The 22,027-nt window shown below is 37.9% G+C and overlaps 1 protein-coding gene and 1 pseudogene across 4 annotated transcripts in view; one reads left to right on the forward strand and one right to left on the reverse strand.

The window, feature by feature from the left end:
- RALGPS2 (Ral GEF with PH domain and SH3 binding motif 2) overlaps positions 1-22,027 on the reverse strand; it is a 224,168-nt gene that overhangs the window by 200,129 nt on the left and 2,012 nt on the right. The gene's annotated exons all lie outside the window — the stretch shown is intronic.
- LOC116812516 (tyrosine-protein phosphatase non-receptor type 2-like) lies at positions 2,391-3,605 on the forward strand (annotated as a pseudogene).

Genomic DNA, 22,027 nt, shown 5'->3' on the forward strand with positions numbered 1-22,027 from the left:
GCGTAGATTTTAATTTACTTTTTGGGCCTTTAGAGAAGGTTTGCCAACCTCTCGCCTAGAACAAAAATGGATAGATTCTACTTCAGAAAGTACTGTTTTTTTTTTGTTTGTTTGTTTGTTTGTGACAGTCTCACTCTGTCACCAAGGCTGGCGTACAGTGGTGTGATACTGGCTCACTGCAACTTCAACCTCCCAGGCTCAAGAGATCCTCCCACCTCAGCCCTCCAAGTAGCTGGGACTACAGGTGTGCGCCACCATGCCTGGCTAATTTGTGTGTGTGTGTTGTTGGTGGTGTTGCTGTTTTTGTAGAGATGGGGTTTTGCCACACTGCCCAGGCTGGTCTTGAACTCCTGAGCTCATGCAATCCGCTTGCCTCAGCCTTCCAAAGTGCTGGAATTACAGGCACGAGCCACCGCACCCAGCCAGAAAGCACTGCTTTAGTGCAACAGATGTGAGTAATACGCAAAGTAAGGCACTCTCTACCTCTGTGCATGGATCAAATCCAGCCATGTAGCCATCAGCCTTCTGGAGCAGCTGTAGATAACTCTGCAATAGCAGCAAGCTACTTCTAAGATCCTCATCAAATTGAATTTACAAAATCCCAAGTATTACTCCGTTTAGAAAAATACTACTCCTCAAAAGCAACATATTAGGGGCCGTTTCAAACCAATCCAAATCATTGTCCTTCCCCTATTCTTCCATTCATATCTACCTTCTCTCTCCTCAAGGTTGTCTTTTAAAACGGAAAAAGAAGAAAATACTAAAGATCCAAGTGTTATCGGTAAAACTGCTGAAAAACCAGGCTCACTGCAACCTCTGCCTCCTGGGTTCAAGCAATTCTCCTGCCTCAGACTCCCGAGTAGCTGGGATTATAGGCACCCACCACCACGACAGCTAATTTTTGTGTTTTTAGTAAAGACAAGGATTCATGATGTTAGCCAGGCTGGTCTCAAACTCTGGACCTCAGGTGATCCATCCACCTTGGCCTCCCAAAGTGCTAGGATTATAGGCGTGAGCCACCACACCCAGCCTGCATTAATTAAAAAAATTTTTTTAAAACAGTTTTATTTGGTCCAAAAACAAAAGCTAAATTTTAGTCTATTAATTACGTGACAGACTAAATGGGTTGTTGGTGGTGTGTACCTGTAAGTGAGAGGACAGCTTGAGCCCAGGAGTTCAAGACTAGCCTAGGCAACACAGCAAGACTCCGTCCATCTCAATGTAAAAAACAAACAAACAAAAACCTTTATTTATATATAGGTTACACACAATAAATTATACACATTCAAAGTACATATATAGTATACACCTATGAAAAACCAAGATAGGGAACATACTTAGTCACCCCCAAAGTGCCTGCCTTCTTTTTTTTTTCTTTTTTTGAGACAGAGTCTCACTCTGTCACCCAGGTTGGAATGCAGTGGCGCAATCTCAGCTCACTGCAACCTCCGCCTCCTGTTCAAGCGATTCTCATGCCTCAGCCTCCTGAGTAGCTGGGATTACAGGTGTCCGCCACCACAGCCAGCTAATTTTTGTATTTTTAGTAGAGATGGGGTTTCACTATGTTGGCCAGGCTGGTCTCGAACTCCTGACCTCAGGTGATCCACCTGCCTCAGCCTCCCAAAGTGCTGGGATTATAGGCGTGAGCCACGGTGCCCAGCCAGTGTCTGCCTTCTTTAGCTCTGTATAATTATTTTGAGACTCATCTCTATTGTTGTGACTATCAATAAATAGTTCATTCCTTTATATTGCTAAATAGTATAGTTACATCACAATTTGTTTTTCCATTTTTTTCCAGTTTGTGACTATCATAAATAAAGCTGCCGTGAACATTAGTACACAAGTCTTTTCAGTAGATACCTAGGAGTGGAACTGCTGGGAAGTGTACGTTAACTTCTTTTTTTTGTTGTTTTGAGACGGAGTCTCACTCTGTTGCCCAGGCTGGAGTGCAGTGGTGCAATCTTGGCTCACCACAACCTCCACCTCCCAGGTTCAAGGGATTATCCTGCCTCAGCCTCCCGAGTAGCTGGGATTACAGGCATATGCCATGACGCCCAGCTAATTTTTGTATTTTTACCAGAGACAGGGTTTCACCATGTTGGCCAGGCTGGTCTCAAACTCCTGACCTCAAGTGATCCACCCGCCTCGGCCTCCCAGAGTGCTGGGATTACAGAAGTGAGACACTGTGCCCAGACTGTGTGTTAACATTTTAAGAAACGACCAAACTTGTCTCCTAAAGTAGTTGTACTGTTTTACAGTCCTGAAAGCAAAGTATACAGTTCTAGTCTTTCACATCTTTTCGAACACTTGGTGTGGTCAGTCTTTTAGATAGGTAGTGCTAGTTCACTGATTTTAATTCCCATTTCTTTAGTGACTATTAACATTATAATTAATGTAATATGGGCTCTCCGCGGATCGTGCAGGGCCTGAGCCTCTCCACTGGCACAGGCTCTGCTCGCACCAGCTCGCTCCTGCTGCCATGCCCACCACCATGAAGCGGGAGTTCAAGGAGCTGGATGCTCAGCATCGCTGGCAGCTGCTGTACTTGATGATCACCGTTGTGTCAAACTGCAAAATGCTGAGAATGATTATATTAATGCCAGCTTAGCTGACATAGAAGAGGCACAAAGGAGTTACATCTTAACACAGGGTCCACTTCCTAACACATGCTGCCATTGCTGGCTTATGGTTTGGCAGCAGACCAAAGCAGTTGTCATGCTGAACCGCATTGTGGAGAAAGAATCGGTTAAATGTGCACAGTACTGGCCAACAGATGACCAAGAGATGCTGTTTAAAGAAACAGGATTCAGTGTGAAGCTCTTGTCAGAAGATGTGAAGTCGTATTATACAGTACATCTACCACAATTAGAAAATATCAATAGTGGTGAAATCAGAACAATATCTCACTTTCATTATACTACTTGGCCAGATTTTAGAGTCCCTCAATCACCAGTTTCATTTCTCAATTTCTTGTTTAAAGTGAGAGAATCTGGCTCCTTGAACCCTGACCATGGACCTGCGGTGATCCACTGTAGTGCAGGCATTGGACGCTCCAGCACCTTCCCTCTGGTAGACACTTGTTTTGATGGAAAAAGGAGATGATATTAACATTAAACAAATGTTACTGAACATGAGAAAATTCCGAATGGGTCTTATCTCAGACCCCAGATCAACTGAGATTCTCACACATGGCTATAATAGAAGGAGCAAAATGTGTAAAGGGAGATTCTAGTATACAGAAACAATGGAAAGAACTTTCTAAGGAAGACTACCTCCTGCTTTTGCATCATTCACCAAACAAAATAATGGCTGAAAAATACAATGGGAACAGAATAGGTCTAGAAGAAGAAAAACTGACAGGTGACTGATGTACAGGAGTTTCCTCTAAAATGCAAGATACAATGGAGGAGAACAATGAGAGTGTTCTATGGAAATGTATCTGAGAGGACAGAAAGGCCACCACAGCTCAGAAGGTGCAGCAGATGAAATACAGGCTAAATGAGAATGAACGAAAAAGAAAAAGGCCAAGATTGACAGACACCTAATATTTATGACTTGAGAATATTCTGCACCTATAAATTTGGAACCATTGATATGCAAAGCAAGACCTGAAGCCCACTCCAGAAACTAAAGTGAGGCATGCTAACCCTCTAGATTGCCTCACAGTTGTTTGTTTACAAAGTAAACTTGACATCCAGGGGATGAAGAGCATCCACCAGCATAAGATCTTGCAGAACATTTAACTGGATGTTAAGTGTTTATAATGCATGTATGAAATGTAGAAAGATGTACAAGAAATAAATTAGGAGAGATTACTTTGTATTGTACTGCCATTCCTACTGTATTTTTATACTTTTTGGCAGCATTAAATATCTTTGTTAAATAAAAAAAATATATATAATATAAGGACTAAACATCTTTTCATATACTTAGCGTATCTTCTGTGGTGAGGTATCTATCAAATATTTTGCAGATTTCAAAAAACTGGATTGCTGGTGTTTACTTGAGAGTTCACTAGCATATATTCTATATACAAGACCTTAACCACATATTTGATTTGCAAGTATTTTCTGCCATCCTGCAGCTGGTCTTTTCATTCTCTTAAGAATTCTCTCTTCGGCCGGGTGTGGTGGCTCACACCTGTAATCCCGGCACTTTGGGAATCTGAGGTGGGTGGATCACCTGAGGTCAGGAGTTCGAGACCAGCCTGGCCAACATAGTGAAACCCCATCTCTACTAAAAATACAAAAATTAGCCAGGTATGGTGGCACATGCCTGTCGTCCCAACTACTTGAGAGGCTGAGGCAGGAGAATTGCTTGAACCTGGGAGGTGAAAGTTGCAGTGAACCAAGATCACACCACTGCCTCCAGCCTGAGCGACAGAATGAATCTCAAAAAAAAAAAAAAAAAAAAAAAAAAAAAGAAGAAGAATTGAATTCTCTTTTGAAGAGCACATTTTCAATTTGATAAAAAATCATTTTTATCAATGTGCTATTTTATGGATCATGCTTCTGGTGTTGTAACTAAAAATAATTTTGCCTGACTCAAGTTAAAGATTTTGTCCTAATTTTGCCAAAAGTTTGTAATTTTAGGATTGACCATTCAGGTCTTTGATTCATTTTGAGCTCATTTTCCCACACAGTGCAAAATATAGACTGAAGTTCACTTGTTTGCATTTGGATATCCAATTGTGCCAGCATTATTTGTTGAATAGACTATCCTTTTTCTGCTGAACTGCCTTTGCACCTTGTCAAAATTCAGTTGTCCATTTATGTACTGGCTTACTTCTGGACTCTGTTCTATTCCATTATCTATTTTGTCATCCTTATACAAATACAACATTGTTTTGACTACTTTAGATTTATAATAAATTGTGATATCAGATAGCATTAGACCTCCAACTTTGTTCTTCTTTTTACAAAGCTGTTTTGGCTATTCTACGTCCTTTACATTTCCACACGAATTTTAGAATCAGCTTGCCAATTTCTATCCCCACCTCCCCCCCGCCAAAAAAGAAGGCCTGCTAGCATTTTGACTGGAATCATACTGACCAATTTAGGGATAATTGTCATCTTAGCAACAATGAGTCTTCTCACCCATAAACAAAGGGTATCTCCCCACCTACCTAAGTCTTCTTTACTTACTTTCTACGATGCTGTGTAGTTAACAGTATTTCATATCTGATACTATTATCAATAGTACTGGTTTTATTACATTTCAATTTCCAACTGCTCACTGCTAAATAAATGCAATTGATATTTATAGACTGACTCTGTAATCCACAACTTTACTAAACTCACTTAGTCCCAGAAATTTTGCAAGTTCCATCAGATTTTCTACAGACAATCATGTCAACTACAAAGAAGATACTTTACTTCCTCCTTTCCAGTCTGGATGCCTTTTCTTTTCTTTTTTTTTTTTTTGAGATGGAGTCTCGCTCTGTTGCCCAGGCTGGAGTACAGTGGTGTGATCTCGGCTCACTGCACCCTCTACCCTCCCAGTTTCAAGTGATCCTCCTGCCTCAGCCTCCTGAGTAGCTGGGATTACAGGCACCCGCCACCATGCCGGGCTATTTTTTTTGGTATTTTTAGTAGAGACGGGGTTTCACCATGTTGGCCAGGCTGGTCTCGAGCTCCTGACCTCAAGTGATCCACTCCTGCTCTCCAGCATCCCTAAGTGCTGGCATTACAGGCATGAGCCACCAGACCCAGCCTATTTCTTTTTCTTGACTGTATTGGCTGCAATGAACCTCCAGTACACTGTGAAACAGAAGTGGTGAGAGTAGCCATCTTTGTTTTGTTGCTGGTCTTAGGGAAAAAGCATTCAATCTTTCACCATTAAATATGATGCTACCTACAGTTTTTTCAGAGACATCCTTCACTGGGCTGAAGAAGTTCCTTTCTAATCCTAGTTTTCTCGAAGTGACTACCCAGAATGAAGGTTAGATCATCAAATGCTTGCCTCCCCTGCCCCCAGTTTTCTGAGATGATCATATAGTTTTTCTTTTTTACTTAATGTAGTGAATTACAACAATTGCTTTCTAAATGTTAAACCAACTTTGCATTCCTGAAATAAACCCCAGTTAATTATGATGTATTTTTTAAATAAACTCTTACATTCAATTTGCTAAAATATGGCTAGAACTTTTGTATGTATGCTCATGTGAGTTATTTCTGTGTAGTCTTCTTGCCTCATAATGTCTGTCTAGTTTGAGTAAGAAGGCAATGCTGAGCTCACAAAGTAAGTGAGGAAGTACTTCTTCCTCTACAATTTTCTGGAAGTGTTTGTATAGAACTGGTCTTAATTCTTCCTTAAACGTTTAACAGAATTTACTTGTGAAGTTATCTGGGTCTGAAGTTTATTTTGGGGTTTTTTTTTGGTGTGGAAATATTGTAATCACAAATTCAATTTCTTTGACAGATACAGGGTTATTTCAGGTTGTATATTCTTCTTGAGTGAAGTTTGGTAGTATGTGTCTATCAAAAAATTTGTCCAATTCATCTCTGTTTTAAAATGTATAGCATAAAGTTATTCACAGTATTCCTGTTATCCTTTTATATCTGTAGACTCTGTAATGATGTCACTTCTGTCTTTCCTGATCTCAATCAGTACAGTTAGAGCTTTATCAATTTTATCGATGTTGCCACAGAACCAATTTTTTTAACTTAAATAGTTCCGTGGCAACATCAATAAAATCAATTTTCATTGATTTTTGTCTAATTAGTAGAAAGTTTAAAAACAATTTCCACATTGATCTTTATCATTTCCTTTACTGTAATTGCTTTCGTTTTACATCAAAATCATTTTCATTGATTCTAATGAGTAGAAAGTTAAAAAACAGTAATATCCACACTGATCTTTAGTATGGGGAACCCTTTCCTGTAATTACTTTAGTTTAATCTGCTCTTCCTCTAATGCCTTAAGGTACAAATGGAAGTGAATGATTTGAGATTTTTCTTCTTTTCTTATGCAGGCATTCAGGGCTATAAATTCTTTCTGAGTTCTACTTCAATAGTATCCCACAATTTTTTTTTTTTTTTTTTTGAGACGGCGTCTCGCTCTGTCGCCCAGGCTGGAGTGCAATGGCGCGATCTCAGCTCACTGCAAGCTCCGCCTCCCGGGTTCACGCTATTCTCCTGCCTCAGCCTCCCGAGTAGCTGGGACTACAGGCGCCCGCCACTGCGCCCAGCTAATTTTTTGTATTTTTTTAGTAGAGACGGGGTTTCACTGTGGTCTTGATCTCCTGACCTCGTGATCCGCCCGCCTCGGCCTCCCAAAGTGCTGGGATTACAGGAGTGAGCCACCGCGCCCGGCCTCACAAATTCTTTTTTCTTTATTTATTCTGTTAAGAGACAGGTCTCACTCTGTTGCCCCATGTTGCCCCAAGCTACAGTGGCATAATAATAGCTTACTGGCCTCAAATTCCTGGGCTCGAGTGATTCTCCTTTCCGACAGCTAGGACTACAGGCATGTGTCACCATGCCTGGCTAATTTTTTTAAAAAAATGTTTGTAAAGACAGGCTTTTGCTATGTTGCCCAAGCTGGCCTTGAACTCCTGGCCATAAGTGATCCTCCTACTTCAGACTCCCAAAGTGTTGGGATTACAGGCATGGGCCACCACAACCAGCCCCACAAATTCTGATATGTTGTTTTCATTTTGATTCAGTTCAAAAGACTTTATAATTTCCCTTTTGATCTCTTCCTTGAACCATAAATTATTTAAAATTGTGCTGTTTAGTTTCCAAAGACTAGATTTTCCCCCATTTTGTTAAGAGTTTCAAATTGAATTACACTGTGATCAGAGAACATACTTTGAAGGATCTCAACCCTTTTAAATTATTGAGACTTTTTTGTGGCCCAAAATATAGTCCATCATGAAAAATGTTCTGTAGACATTTGAGTAAACTGAGAATAATCTGTTATTATCGGGTGGAGATTCTGTAAATGTTAATTAAGTAAAATTGGTTGACAGTGTTGTTCAAGTCTACTACATATCCCTACGATTTTCTGTCTGCTTGTTCTATCATTTATTGAGAGAAGAGTAAGTATCCAACTCAAACTGTGGATATGACAATTTCTCCCTTGAATACGATCAGTTTTTGTTTCAGGTATTTTGAAATTCTGTTATTAGGGGCATAAATGTTTAGAACTATTACATCCTCTTGACTAACTGCCCTCTTTATCATTTTGTAATGACATCCTTTATCCCTGGAAATACTCTTTGCTTGGGTCTTGTCCAATATTAATATAGCCACATAATAAGTCACATAATCCTCATATTGCAAGCATGGTGTATCTTTTTCCATCCTTTACTTTTAGACTATTTGTGTCTTAATATTTAAAGTAGGTTTCTTACAGGCAGGAGATGGTTAACTCTTGTTTTTTTAATCCAATCTCACCGTTTCTGCTGTTTTTTTTTGGACGGAATCTCGCTCTGTTGCCAGGCTGGAGTGCGGTGGCACAATCTCAGCTCACTGCCACCTCTGCCTCCCAGGTTCAAGCAATTCTCCTGCCTCAGCCTCCTGAGTAGCTGAGACTACAGGCGCGCGTCACCATGCCCAGCTAATTTTTGTATTTTTGGTAGAGACAGGGTCTCAACATGTTGGCCAGGATGGTCTCGATCTCCTGACCTCATGATCCTCCCGCCTCGGCCTCCCAAAGTGCTGGGATTACAGGCATAAGCCACCGTGCCCAGCCCATTTCTGCTTCTTAAATATGTTTAGGTCTTCTAGATTTTATGTGATTATTGATATGGTTAGGTTTAAGTCTATTATATTTTGCTATTTGCTTTACATTTGTCCCAGTTTTTTCTCTTTTTATGCCTTCTTCTGAATAAGTAAGTATAGTTTCTAATTCCATTTTATCTCCTTTGTTGGCTTCTTAGCTACAACTCATTGTTTCACAGGATTGTGCTAGGATTTATAGTATTTAACTTTAACTTACCATGGTCTTCCTTCAGGTGATATACCACTTCATGTACAGTACAGGAACTTTACCAAGTATAACATCTTGCCCACCTGTTTCTAGACCTGAGGTATACTACGTCTTTGTCAAAATGGGAGAGAAGCAAGTACTAGAAAAACATAAAATAGTAACAACAAACTGAGACCTCCTCCTTAGCTTCATTTAAAAAGAAAGAATTGAAAAGGAATTAGATATTTAACAATTAAAGCTCTGTAACTGGACCACCTGGGTTTGAATTCTATTTCTGCCCCCTATATATTGTATAACCTTGGGCAAGTTGGTTAGCCTCTCTGTGCCTCAGTTTCTACATCTTTGCAATGAAAGTAACAGAAACATCCAATGAGTTAATACAGGTAAAATGCTTAGAACACCAAGCATCTATTAAATGCTCAATGTATTATTATTCACACTGTATAAGACAATATTTTCTAACTCCCTATACCTTATCTTGTTTACACAGCCCCCACACAAGGCTACTCTGCTCCAAGTGAATCAGCAAGGAGATTAACTATAGTTAGACTCTTAGTTGCAAAAAAATCAAATTACCTCAAATATCATTACATATATGATACTATTTATTGAAGATTTGTTATACGCTTAGCATTGTTCTAAGCTTTCCATGTGTCATTCTCACTTAATCCTCACATCAACCTAGTGAGAAAAAGCATTGTTATGATGCTCATTTTACAGATGAGAAATGAGACAGAGAGTTTAAGCAATTTGCCCAAGGTCGCAGGGGCTGGTAAAAAAGCCAGAATTCTAATGTCAAATGTCTGACACCAAAGCCTACAAACTTTCCTGTGGGTAGGGAGGAATGAATGTAGTCCCAAGAAGGGCAGGAGCCACAGAAGTACTAAAGCAAGAACAGTGTCTACAGTGCCAGAAACTAGAATCTTCACTCTCATGTTCTGTACCTCTCTCTCAAACCACATGGTTTCTCTCAGAATTTTGTACTTCTCTCAGCACACATGCCCTACTCTTTTATAGCTACCAAATGGCTTCCTCATCTCCTTTATCATTTCTGTAATTCATAGCTTCTGCTTACATCTACTTTCCATTCCCTTAAACTTTAGTTTTACAGGACTCTACACCAACACATCTTTGCAGCTTCAGCTCCCATGGTTCAATGGTAAATTAACTCCATGTTTTCTATAACTGACTATATAAATTTTCCCAGGTGGTTGACGGATTAGCAGCCCTTATGCCCACTGCTGGACCAATCCACAGTAATACAGTTTTATATGGTTAAAAAAAATAGCTATTGAGGTCTGTTCTTCTGCAATGTACTGTAGAAAAAGCAGATTTCTTCCAAAGGAACTGTGGGCAAGCTAGAATTATAAATGACATATCTAGGATACTGACTCAGATAAATCACTACTACTCTGGGACTCAAAAGTCTTGCCAGGATTTCTAATCTACTTAGTTATAGTAGCTACGTAGTTATAAATACAAATTTTGGTTGTTACTAAGGGGATCATACAATTTACAGCATCACACAAGACATGAAATATAGGTCCAGTGATTTTAAGTCAAAGGTTGCCATACTCCATCAAGAGTACCACAACTGAGGAGGAAAACCCACTATCATCTATTATTTCAAATACTGTTCAGAGTCAGAAGTAGTATCAATGACCCTATTCATCCTTATAGCTATATCTGTTAGGCCATATTGGAATGAAGCAGATGAGGTGGCTAGGTTTGTTGACTTGATTCCTACAGCCAGTTCAGCTGTCCAAACTGTTTAGATAAACAAGTGCAGAACAGATGGCTTCATTAGTACTGCTTGTTCCCTTAAGTCCAAACCTTCAAAGTGGTTATCTTTGAAAACCTTTTGGCAATAAGTTCTATCTGTCACCTTTTGGATCTCTTGAAGAAAGGAAACAGAGTGACACACTAAGTTACTGAATAACAATACGTACTATCATTTCAATTCTAATTTCCCCGCTTCATTTCTAAGGGCTGAATATTTAGTCCCACCTCATCAAATGTACTGTATTTCCCGCCACATCCCAAACAAACCCTTCAATCCAAATCCTGCCAATAAAACCTAGTTCTTGTTGCCACATCTTGAGTCATGCTGTTTTCAACAATCAGTATGTTCTCTTTCCACCTAAATGAAACACTCCTGTCCTCACTGAGCCTCTTCTTCTGTGAACTGCTAATGCTCTTCAATCTGACACAAAACATATTGTTTTATGTTATTTACTGTGGTTTCACATATAAGACTGTCTCTCACCAAGAAGACATCAACAACAATACTTTTAGGATAACACTCTCAAGTACTGTGCTTACAAGAAAACATTTAAAAACGCCAGTGGCCAAAACAAGCAAGTCAGAAGCAGAGTTTCTTATCCATAAGATATCCTCAAAATGTTTCTCTTTAAGTAGACTTATTCCTGTCCCTCTAGCTTTAAGAGATAGGATCTAAACTACACAAACATACAAAAATATATCAACATATCAAAATTGCAAAAAAAAGAAAAAACTTACTAATCACCCACCTACAAACCCCTAAACTATCCATAAAGATTTCAGCACATACACAAAAGTGTAGCTTAAGAAAAGCAACAGAAAACATACAGATTTGTCATGTAAGCTAATTCCAGAAGGCAAAAAAATGTTCTAGTCAAATCTTGGAAATCTAAATCAGGATTGGAAGAGGTATAACGAATAATTTACTCCAGTAACCCTAGAGATCTAGAATAACCACAGATGCAACAGAATCTGGGCTATAATTACACTTGATCTTCAATCTGAAAGAAAGAGCAAAAGAAATTCTTACAATGATCCTATGAGAAGGCACTATTATACCCAACTACAAATAAAAAAGCTGAATGTTAAACAAATTAAGTAACTTGCCCAGATTCATACAGACTTCCATCAAAGAATTATAACCATTGTCTATCTTTAAAAAATTTATTTAATTTTAACTTAGTAAATTATATGGCTGATCCCAAAAACATGTAGATACTTATTAGAAATTTAAGGAAACATAAAATTGAAATTTAGTTTTGACATTCACATTCCTTTCAATGCAAATTTAAGATATACATCTATTAGCCAACAGCAGTGGCTCATACCTGTAATCCTAGCACTTTGGGAGGCCAAGGCGGGTGGACTGCCTAAGCTCAGGAGTTTGAGACCAGCCTGGGCAACATGGTGAAATCCTGTCTCTACTAAAACACAAAAAATTAGCCGGGCATGGTGGCATGTGCCTGTAATCCCAGCTATTTGGGAGGCTGAGACAGGAGAATATCTTGAACCTGGGAGGTGGATGTTGCAGTGAGCCACTGCACTCCAGCCTGGGCGACAGAGTGAGACTCTATCTCAAAAAAAAAAAAAAAAAAAAAAAAGATACCCATCTATTAGAAAAAAAAAACTGGTAATTTTTGACTAGACCTAACCAAAATCTATAGCCATGTTGTTTTCCTAGCCAGCACATTTGAGCATATCACTACTTGTTCGAAAATCATTATTGTGGCCAAGCGTGGTGGCTCATGCTATAATCCCGGCACTTTGGGAGGCTGAGGCAAGAGGATCACTTGAGCCCAGGAGTTTGAAACAAGCCTAGGCAATAAAGTAGAGACTATGTCTCTACAAAAAACAAAAAAATTAGCCAAGTGTGGTGGTGTGCACCCATAGTCCCAGCTACTTGGGAGGCTAAGGCAGGAGGATCACTTAAGCCTGGGAGGTCAAGGCTGCAGTGAGCTGTGATCATGCCATTAGAATCCAGTCTGGGTGAGAGAGTGAGACCCTGTTTCAAAAGGAAAAAAAATCATTAATGTCATTTAACTTTTTGACAATTGTTTAACCATTTGGGTAAAAAGACAAAAATTAGATCTTACATTAAAATAAGATGAATTAAAAATGAAAAATATTTAAGCCATAAAAATACTAGAAGTAAACATATGTGAATTTTAAAATATATTTTGACATAGGAAAGGCTTTCTAGGACTCACAGTAGAAACAGAAACAAAAGAAGAGATTGATCATCTGATTAAAGGTGGCACTGGCTGGGTGTGGTGGATCACGCCTGTAATCCCAGCACTTTGGGAGGCCGAGGCAGGTGGATCACGAGGTCAGGAGCTCAAGACCAGCCTGGCCAAGATAGTGAAACCCCGTCTCTACTAAAAACACAAAAAAATTAGACAGGCATGGTGGCAGGCGCCTACAATCCCAACTACTCGGGAGGCTGAGGCAGAGAATTGCTTGAACCTGGGAGGCAGAGGTTGCAGTGAACTGAGATCGTGCCACCGGCACTTCAGCCTGGGCGACAGAGCAAGACTTCGTCTCAAAAAGAAAAAAGGCGCAAGACAGTGAAATACATGTATTTCATCAATTCTTAGATGCGCATTTTCTTACCTTTTAAAATCTCTGAAATTAGGATGCCTCTTAAATTCGAATGCCATATTCTTATTTTTAGATGTACATAAATAGTGCATCTTGCAACTGAAGCCATTTTAGATTCAATGAAATACAGTAAGTTGGGTGACAAAAGATAAAACAGGGAAAAGTAAAACAAGAGACAAAGAGTTAATATTTTTAATACATAAAGACTTCTTACACATTAATGTGAACTAGTAGGGTGCTTCAACTGCATTGGTTAATTTCTTAAGTTAGGGATTAACTGTATTATTCTTCATATGCTTTTTGTTTTGTTTTTTAAGACAGGGGTCTCCTCTGTTGCCCAGGCTGGAGTGCAGTGGCTTGATCATGGCCACTGCAGCCTTGACCTCCTGGACTCCAATTCTCCAGCCTCAGCCTCCTGAGTAGCTGGGAGTACAGGCACACACCAAAATGCCTGGCTAATTTTTTGCATTTTTTTGTAGAGACAGGGTTTCACCACATTGCCAAGGCTGGGTCTTAAACTCCTGGGCTCAAGCAATCTGCCCACCTTGGCCTCCCAAAGTGCCAAAATTACAGGTGTGAGCCACCGCGCCTGACTCTATACACTTTTTTGTATAACTATTTCATTAAAAGACTTGAAAGACTGAGCAAAAAGAATGGGTAAGATGTGAAGAGAAAATTGGAGAAAGTAGTATAATATCACACATATGAAAACAGTACTTTCATTGAAAATGTTTAAAATGCAAATTAAGGCTGGGTGCAGTGGCTCACATCTTTAATCCCAGCACTTTTGGGAGGCTGAGGTGGCTGGATCACTTAAGGTCAGGAGTTCAAGACCAGCCTGGCCAATTATGGTGAAGCTCCGACTCTACTGAAAATACAAAAATTAGCCAGGCATGGTGGTAGGCACCTGTTATCCCAGCTACTTGAGAAGCTGAGGCAGGAGAATCTTGAACCCAGGAGGCAGAGGCTGCAGTGAGCCGAGATCACCACTGCACTCCAGGCTGGGCGAAAGAGTGAGACTCTGTCTCAAAAAAAAAAAAAAACAAAAAAAAAAACACAAATTAAAACAATTAGAGAGCACTTATTACATAACACATCAACATATATACGTTTTTAAAGCTAACTGCCAAGTGATTAAGGGCACAGAGAAACAAACATGTACACCATAAGTGAGTATGCAAGCATACTTAACCTCCAAATAAATCCCTTTTTAGGAATTCATCAAAAGGAAATTATGTAAGTACAGGAACAGCTATAAAAAAAGATGTTAACTCTATCACTGTTATGCTATCTAAAAGAAACAACCTAAATGCTCGAGTTTAAATGATGATACATTCACACAATACAATGCTACCATTAAAAATGATAGTAGAAACTATATTCGAATGCAATACAATTATCCCCAGAAGCATATAAATACTTTTATATAAGTACAAGAATTTTTTTGCTTATTTTTATTTTTTATGGTTTCATTTGTTTTACTTTTGACATATACAAATATAATGTACATATCTAAGGTATTCCATGTGATGAATTTTACAATGTAGACACCCATGTAACCACCAATCAAATGTGAAACCCTGTCTCTACTTAAAAAAAAAAAAAAAAAAAATACAAAAATACAAAAATTAGCTGGGCATGGTGGCATGTGCCTGTAATCCCAGCTACTCGGGAGGCTGAGGCAGGAGAACTGCTTGAACCAGGACCTGGGAGGCAGAGGTTGCAGTGGGCTGAGATCACGCCACTGCACTCCAGCCTGGGCTACAGTATCAAAAAAAAAAAAAAAAAGAAAAAGAAAAAGAAAACATAGACATTTCCAGCACTCTAGAAGGTCCCTCTTTGTTGTGCCTCTTACCTTTCTAGCCCCAACTCCTAAACACCATGCTTATGCTTCTATCACCATACATGAGTTTGACCTTGCCCTAAACTTTATGTAAATGAAGTCCTGGAGTACGACTTCATGGAGTACGTACTCTTTTTGTGTCTGGTTTCTTTTGCTCACCATTTTATCTGTGATAGTCACCCATGTTTGCTGAGTATAGCCATAGTTCATTCTTTTCCAGTACTGTACAGTGTTACACTATAAGGCTATATCACAAATTATTTATCCCCTTTTTTTGTTGTTGTTGACAGATATTTGGGTTGTTTCCAGCTGAGAGTGATTATGAAGCTGCTATGGACATGCCGTTTGCTATGGTTTTGGCGGTTTCATAACTTACTTTTATTGCCTCTTAATTTCATTTTAACTACTTCTATTAATAAAATAAAAAGGATCAAACAACCAGAAAATAATAAAGAAAAAAGATCTGCTATCCCACCACACAATTACTCAACATTTTTAACATTTATAGTTCACATAACTGAGATCTTGCTATACATGCTATTTTTTTTCTAAATTAACTCCTTCTTTTAGTTATTTTTTCCCTTTTTTCTCTCCCTCTCCCTATTTTAGACCAACAAGAAAATGAACATTTACATTTGGTGTGCAACATTTTCCACCTTACAAAATCATCGAAACACATACAGACATAAAGGTTTCGGAGTTGTTTGCTTCATACAAATACTTGGTATATCCCTCTGCATCTTGCTCTTCTCAAATATTATGGCAACATTGTCACATCACTGATTATTCTTCCTATCTTTAACAGCTTTACTGAAATATAATTCACATACCATACAATTCACCCATTTAAAATGTACAAGTCAATGGTTTATAGCATATTCACAGAGGTACAACCATCAACACAGTCAATTTTAGAACATTTTCATCATCTCAGAAAGAAATCCACACCCTTTAGCTACCACCCCCTTACCCCTGCTACTGACCTAAGCCACTAGGTCTGTTTTCTTCCTCTATCTGCTGTTCTAGGAGAGGAACTGCTGGGTCATATGGTAACGCTACGTTAAATTATTTGAAGAAGAGCCACATGGTCTTCCAAAGAAGCTACATCCATTTACACTCGCACGAGTGTATGAGGATCCCAACTTCTTAACATCCTTGCCTAGACTTATTATCTAACTTTTTCATTCAAGTCATCCTAGTGGTGTGAAGTGGTATCTCACTGCGGTTTTGATTTCATTTTCCTGATAGCTAATAATGTCGAGCATGTTTTCATATGCTTATTGGCCACTTGTTTATCTTTGAGAAATTTCTATTCAGCTCCTTTGCCTGTTTTTAAATTGAATTGTCTTTTTATTATTGAGTTATAAGTGTTTATACATTCTGACTACAAGTTTCTTGTTAGATATGACTTGCAAATATTTTCTCCAATTCTGTGTATTGTCTTTTCACATTCTTGATGACATCCTTTGAAGCACAAAAAATTTAATTTTCAAGTTCAATTTACCTCTTGTTTGTTTTGTTGCTCCTGCTTTTGGTGTCACTTGGTGTCATATATAAGAATCCTTTACCTGTTCCAAGGTCATAAAGATTTACCCCTATGTTTTCTTCTAATGTACATGTCCTCTGATGCACATATATACTGATTTCTATCAGGTCTATGCCCAGACATGAAACTGGTGGATCACAGAGCATATACAGATACAGTTTTAGGCAAATGCTGCCAAAGAATTTTCCAAGGGGCTGTACCAATTTTCAAACCCACTTGAAATGTATAAGCATTCCAAATGCTCTACATTCTTGTCAACACTTTGTATTTCAGATTTTTTAACTAACACCATTCTGGTGGGTATGTAGTGGCATCACATTATAGTTTTAATTTGCAGTTTTCTAAAAATTATGTATCAGTATTTTTTAACCTTGGCCATCTGAACAATTAATTTTCTAAATGCCTGTTCTAGTCTTTTGCCCATTTGTTTTAAAACTGGGTTGCCTGAATTATTTTGTATTAGTTTGCATACTTTTAAATATACTCTATATATAAGTCGTCTGACAGATATAAGTATTACAAACACCTTTTCCAGTGTGTTACTTGCCTTTTTCTTCTCTTAATAGTATTGTTTAATGAATAGATGCTCTTATTTAATGAAATACAGACTTTTCTGGTTAGTACTTTTTGCATCCTGGTTTAAAAAGCCTTTGCCTCCAACAGGGTCATACAGATATTTTTCCATGTTTTGTTTTAGAAACTTTCATATTAAATCTATAGTTCCTTCAAGGAACAAAGAATCCCTGTGTTACAGAATTATTTCTGATAATGGGGAAAAAAAAAGAAAGCTTCACAACTGATTTCATGAAGTCAGCGAAACTTTGAATTCAAAACACACCCATGTGAACCTCACCGATAAATGTAGATCTTAACTCTAAGACACCGGCAAGTCAAATTTAGCAGTGTGAGTGAAAAAGTGCACCACAGCTAAATAGGGTTTAACTCAGGAATGCAAAGATGGTTCAACAGGAGATAATCTATTAATGTAATACATCCTATTAACAGATTAATGGAAAAGATGATCATCTCTACCTGCAAAGAAAAAGCACTTGATGAATTCAACATGTTAAAAAAAAAAAAAACTCTTAGAAAACTAGTATGACAAAGCATTTCTTAATCATATCTACCAAGTCTTAAGTTATGTATCAAAACCAACAGTAAGGCATTATAATTAATGATGAAATATTAAAAGTACTCCTATTAAAATCAGGAACATGGCCGAGTACAGTAGCTCACACCTGTAATCCCAGCACTTTGGGAGGCCAAGGCGGGCGGATCACGAGGTCAGGAGATCTGACACCATCCTGGCTAACATGGTGAAACCCCGTCTCTACTAAAAAAACAAAAAATTAGCCGGATGTGGTGGCACGTGACTGTAGTCCCAGCTACTTGGGAGGCTGAGGCAGGAGAACCACCTGAACCCAGGAGACGGAGGTTGCAGTGAGCTGAGATTGCGCCACTGCACTCCAGCCTAGGCAACAGTGAGACTCTGCCTCAAAAAATAAATAAATAAATAAATAAATAAATAAATAAATAAATAAATAAATAAATAAATAAAAAAAATAAATAAATAAATCAGGAACATAAAATTCAGAACCATGTATCTCAAGAGAGCCCTTACTGCTGCCTGGCAATCATACTGTCCCTCTTCTATTCACTTTTTTACTCTTTGACAAGTGACTATGTCATCTATTATTCCTTCTCAAACCTCTAATACATATTCCCATTCTTCCTTACTCTCAGATGATGAGCTTGGCCTCTGTACACAAAGGTAAATTGAAACACTGATGAGAATGTTCTCAAGCTACCACCATCACGTGTCTATCCATATACTTTGTCTTCTCTCCTATTTCTATAGTAACTCTCCCTACTCCTGGTGAAGCAAAGGCTAATCCTTCTGCTTGTATAAGATCAGGTGTCAGCAAACCACAGTCCCACACTGCTTATGCTTGCTTTCATTTGACAACAGCAAAGCTGAGTAGCAGTAATGGATTGTATTGCCCAAAATGCCTAAAATACTACCTAACCTTCAAAGAAAAAGTCTGCTGACCTCTAAACTAGATCATATCTCCTCTCCATATAATCATGGACACTGCTGGTTAAAAGCACCCACTAAATTCAGTGTAGAACAAATAAAGTAAAATCCATACAAGATACATAAAATATCAGAGACATAGCAGATATACTGAAAACAAAAGATCTTAGGGCCAGGTCACATATGAAGGATAAAGATTTTGAATGGCATTAAGACTTTTCAACAATCACTTCAAACTAGAAAATCAGGCCAGGCACAGTGGCTCACACCTGTAATCCCAGCACTCTGAGAGGCCGAGGTAGGCGGATCACTTGAGGTCAGGAGTTTGAGACTAGTCTGGCCAACATGGTGAAATGCCATCTCTACTAAAAATACAAAAATTAGCTGGGTGTGGTGGTGCACGCTTGTAATCCCAGCTACTTAGGAAGCTGAGGCAGGAAGATCACTTGAACCCAAGAGGTGGAGGGTGCACTGAGCCTAGATTGCGCCACTGCACTTCAGCCTGGGCGACAGAGCAATACTCCGTCTCAAAAAATAAATAAATAAATAAATAATAAAATGAAAAAACAAACAGTAAAAGTATGTAATTTTTAAATATGTAAACAGAAGAAACACCTATGGTTGCTCTGAGAGCAGGACACAGGAGGGAAAGTCACAAAGAGATGAGGCAGAGGACTGGAGTTTTAATTACAGGTTACCTGAGTACCTGGCTTGGGGCCAGAAAAATTCAGATTTCAAATTTTGCTGAATTTCAGATTTTGTCAGATTTTGGAAGACTTGCATTGCCAGTTGGGCATCCCAAATCCAAATATTTAAAACTCAAAATGCTCCAATGAACATTTTCTTTGAGAGTCATGCTGGCACTCAAAAAGTTTAATATTTTGGAGCATTTTGGATTTCAGATTTTCAGATTTGGGATGCTTAACCTGTATAACCCTTGTAGTACAATTTTCTTTTTAACTGCACAGCTGTATAAATCAAATATTAATTTTTTTTAAAAAAGGAACAAAACCAGGGGTCCTTTGATCACTTAATAACAATTAATACCCCACAAATATCTGAGCATCACTATGTGTCAGATATTTTCTAGGTGCTAGGAAGAGAACAGTGGACAAAATAAGCCCTTGCCCTCATGAAGCTTACAATCAGAGAGGGAGGCAGATAATAAACTAATGTATGTTTTAATGTCAGATAAAGCAATGATGTAGAAATAAATAAATAAAGCAAGGCAAAGGCACACAGTATGATGGGGATGCTATTTAATAGGGTTTTCAGAAAACACTTCTGCCAGAACAATAAAAGGAAATCAAACTAAAGAAAATCTGTTCTGAAAAAAAAAAGGTCATGTAAGTGAAGTAACAGAAAACTATCAATTAAATTCAAGATGAGAGATTCAAGTCTTTCACACTCCAAAGCAATGTATTATTCAAAAGCCAGTACCAAAAGTTTCTCTGTAATGAAATAAACTGCCAAGCCTCCTCAAGCTAAGTCATATGAACACTGCTACATCCATATAACTGTATGTATATATAGATCCTTCCCATATCCCTAACTAGCTACTTAGTAAAGTGACTATGTAAGTTTATATTCAAACTTTTTTCTTTCCATAGAATAGGTAAATGTAACACATTTTAAATTCCAGTGTTTTATTTCTATTATGTAGTTAAAAGTTTTCCTAAATCAAAAGCTCAAGACATTAAGCCAAAAAAGATTCCAGATTAATTCCACGTTACTAAAATTTATCACACACAATCTTTATTCTCTCACTAAAAAGGAATCAATAGGAAATTTAAGACACAGTTAAAGAAACAATTTATAGGGTAATGCAATACATTCATTTTCCTCTCCAAGGAACTTCACTCAGGCTGGGGTAGTTTCAAGCTATTTGAATTATCCTGTGTTGAAAATTAACTTAAAAAAAAGTATTCATATTAAAGTGACAATTTTATTCCAAATACAGTCGCTACACAATAAATATCTCATATTCAAAAAATGGATACACTTCAATGTATCTTATTCTCAAGCCGTGTATCATTAAAATTAAAAGTAAACCCAAACTATGTGTCTATTTTACATAGCAAAAAAAAAAAAAAAAGCATACTTTCGGAGAAAATAAATGGGTTTAAAGTTTAACTCACAAAAGAAAACAAATTTGATTAAATAAATTTCAATTAATAGTTTGGTTTAAGGTTTAAAAGTTATTTAAAATTTTCTGGAAAAGCAGATCGTCAAGGAATTGGTTCACTCACAGTCAGCCAGAAATAAAAAGGTGATATTTTAAAATTTTAGACCAAAAAAGAAATTTAGATTCCCTTATAAATAAGTGCCAAGAGAGAATATTTTCAGCAAACATTCATTTAACTACATAAACCAAAAGAATAAGGCTGTCTAACCACATGTAAACTATGCATCATCTGACTTCAGGTAGAATGTTTACCTTTGGTATACTTGGTAACCAGAAACCCAAAGTATATAAACATAGGCATATTTTAAAAACAATTGTCTCAATGTTTTTGTTCACTAGGCAATAATTCCCACAATTCTCAGAAAGAAAAAAACAATATCCTTAACCAAAAAGTTATCAGAGGAGTTTCTACTTCTTAAACTTTTAAACTAACATATTTGCCCACTTATCATTTAAGCTCCATCAGGGCACAGACCTGTCTCTTCCCCTGTTGTGTCCCCAACCTCCAGGGAACTAACTGGCACCAAGTAGGTACCCAATAAACATGTGCAGAATGAACTGAGCCTCTGGAAAAAGCTTAAGTGTTTTAAGTTGCAACAGGACAATTTCACCTATATATCCATCATTCACTACACTCAACTCTAATGACGTAATAAAAAGACTCGTACCAGGTATTTAAAAACACACACAAAAATATATTACTCACATATGTATCTGACTCACAAAGCCAGTTTTTCAGTTATATTTTCTCTCAGGAAAATTTGTTGTATTCTTTCCAGTATTACAAATAAACATTAGAAAAGCATGTTGTGTTCTGACAATGCAAGCGTTATCTTCAAATTTACGTTGCAATCTGAAAAAATTTAGGCAAACTAAACAGTATTTCCAGAGTCCTGCCCCAAAGTATTACTAAAAGTCAAATTCCTTAATTCAATGAAAAGTGAAATAACGCACAGTGGCGCATGCCTGTAGTCCCAGCTCCTTGGGAGCCTGACGCGGGAGGATCGCTTGAGCTCAGAGTTTGAGACAAGCCTGAGCCAAATAAGGAAAATCTATCTTAAAAGGAAAAAAAAAAAAAAAAAAAAAGTGGAATATAATGGAAAA

The sequence above is a fragment of the Hylobates moloch genome, unplaced genomic scaffold (genome assembly GCF_009828535.3).
Source record: "Hylobates moloch isolate HMO894 unplaced genomic scaffold, HMol_V3 SCAFFOLD_8, whole genome shotgun sequence".
In the NCBI taxonomy this organism is placed as follows: Eukaryota; Metazoa; Chordata; class Mammalia; order Primates; family Hylobatidae; genus Hylobates; species Hylobates moloch.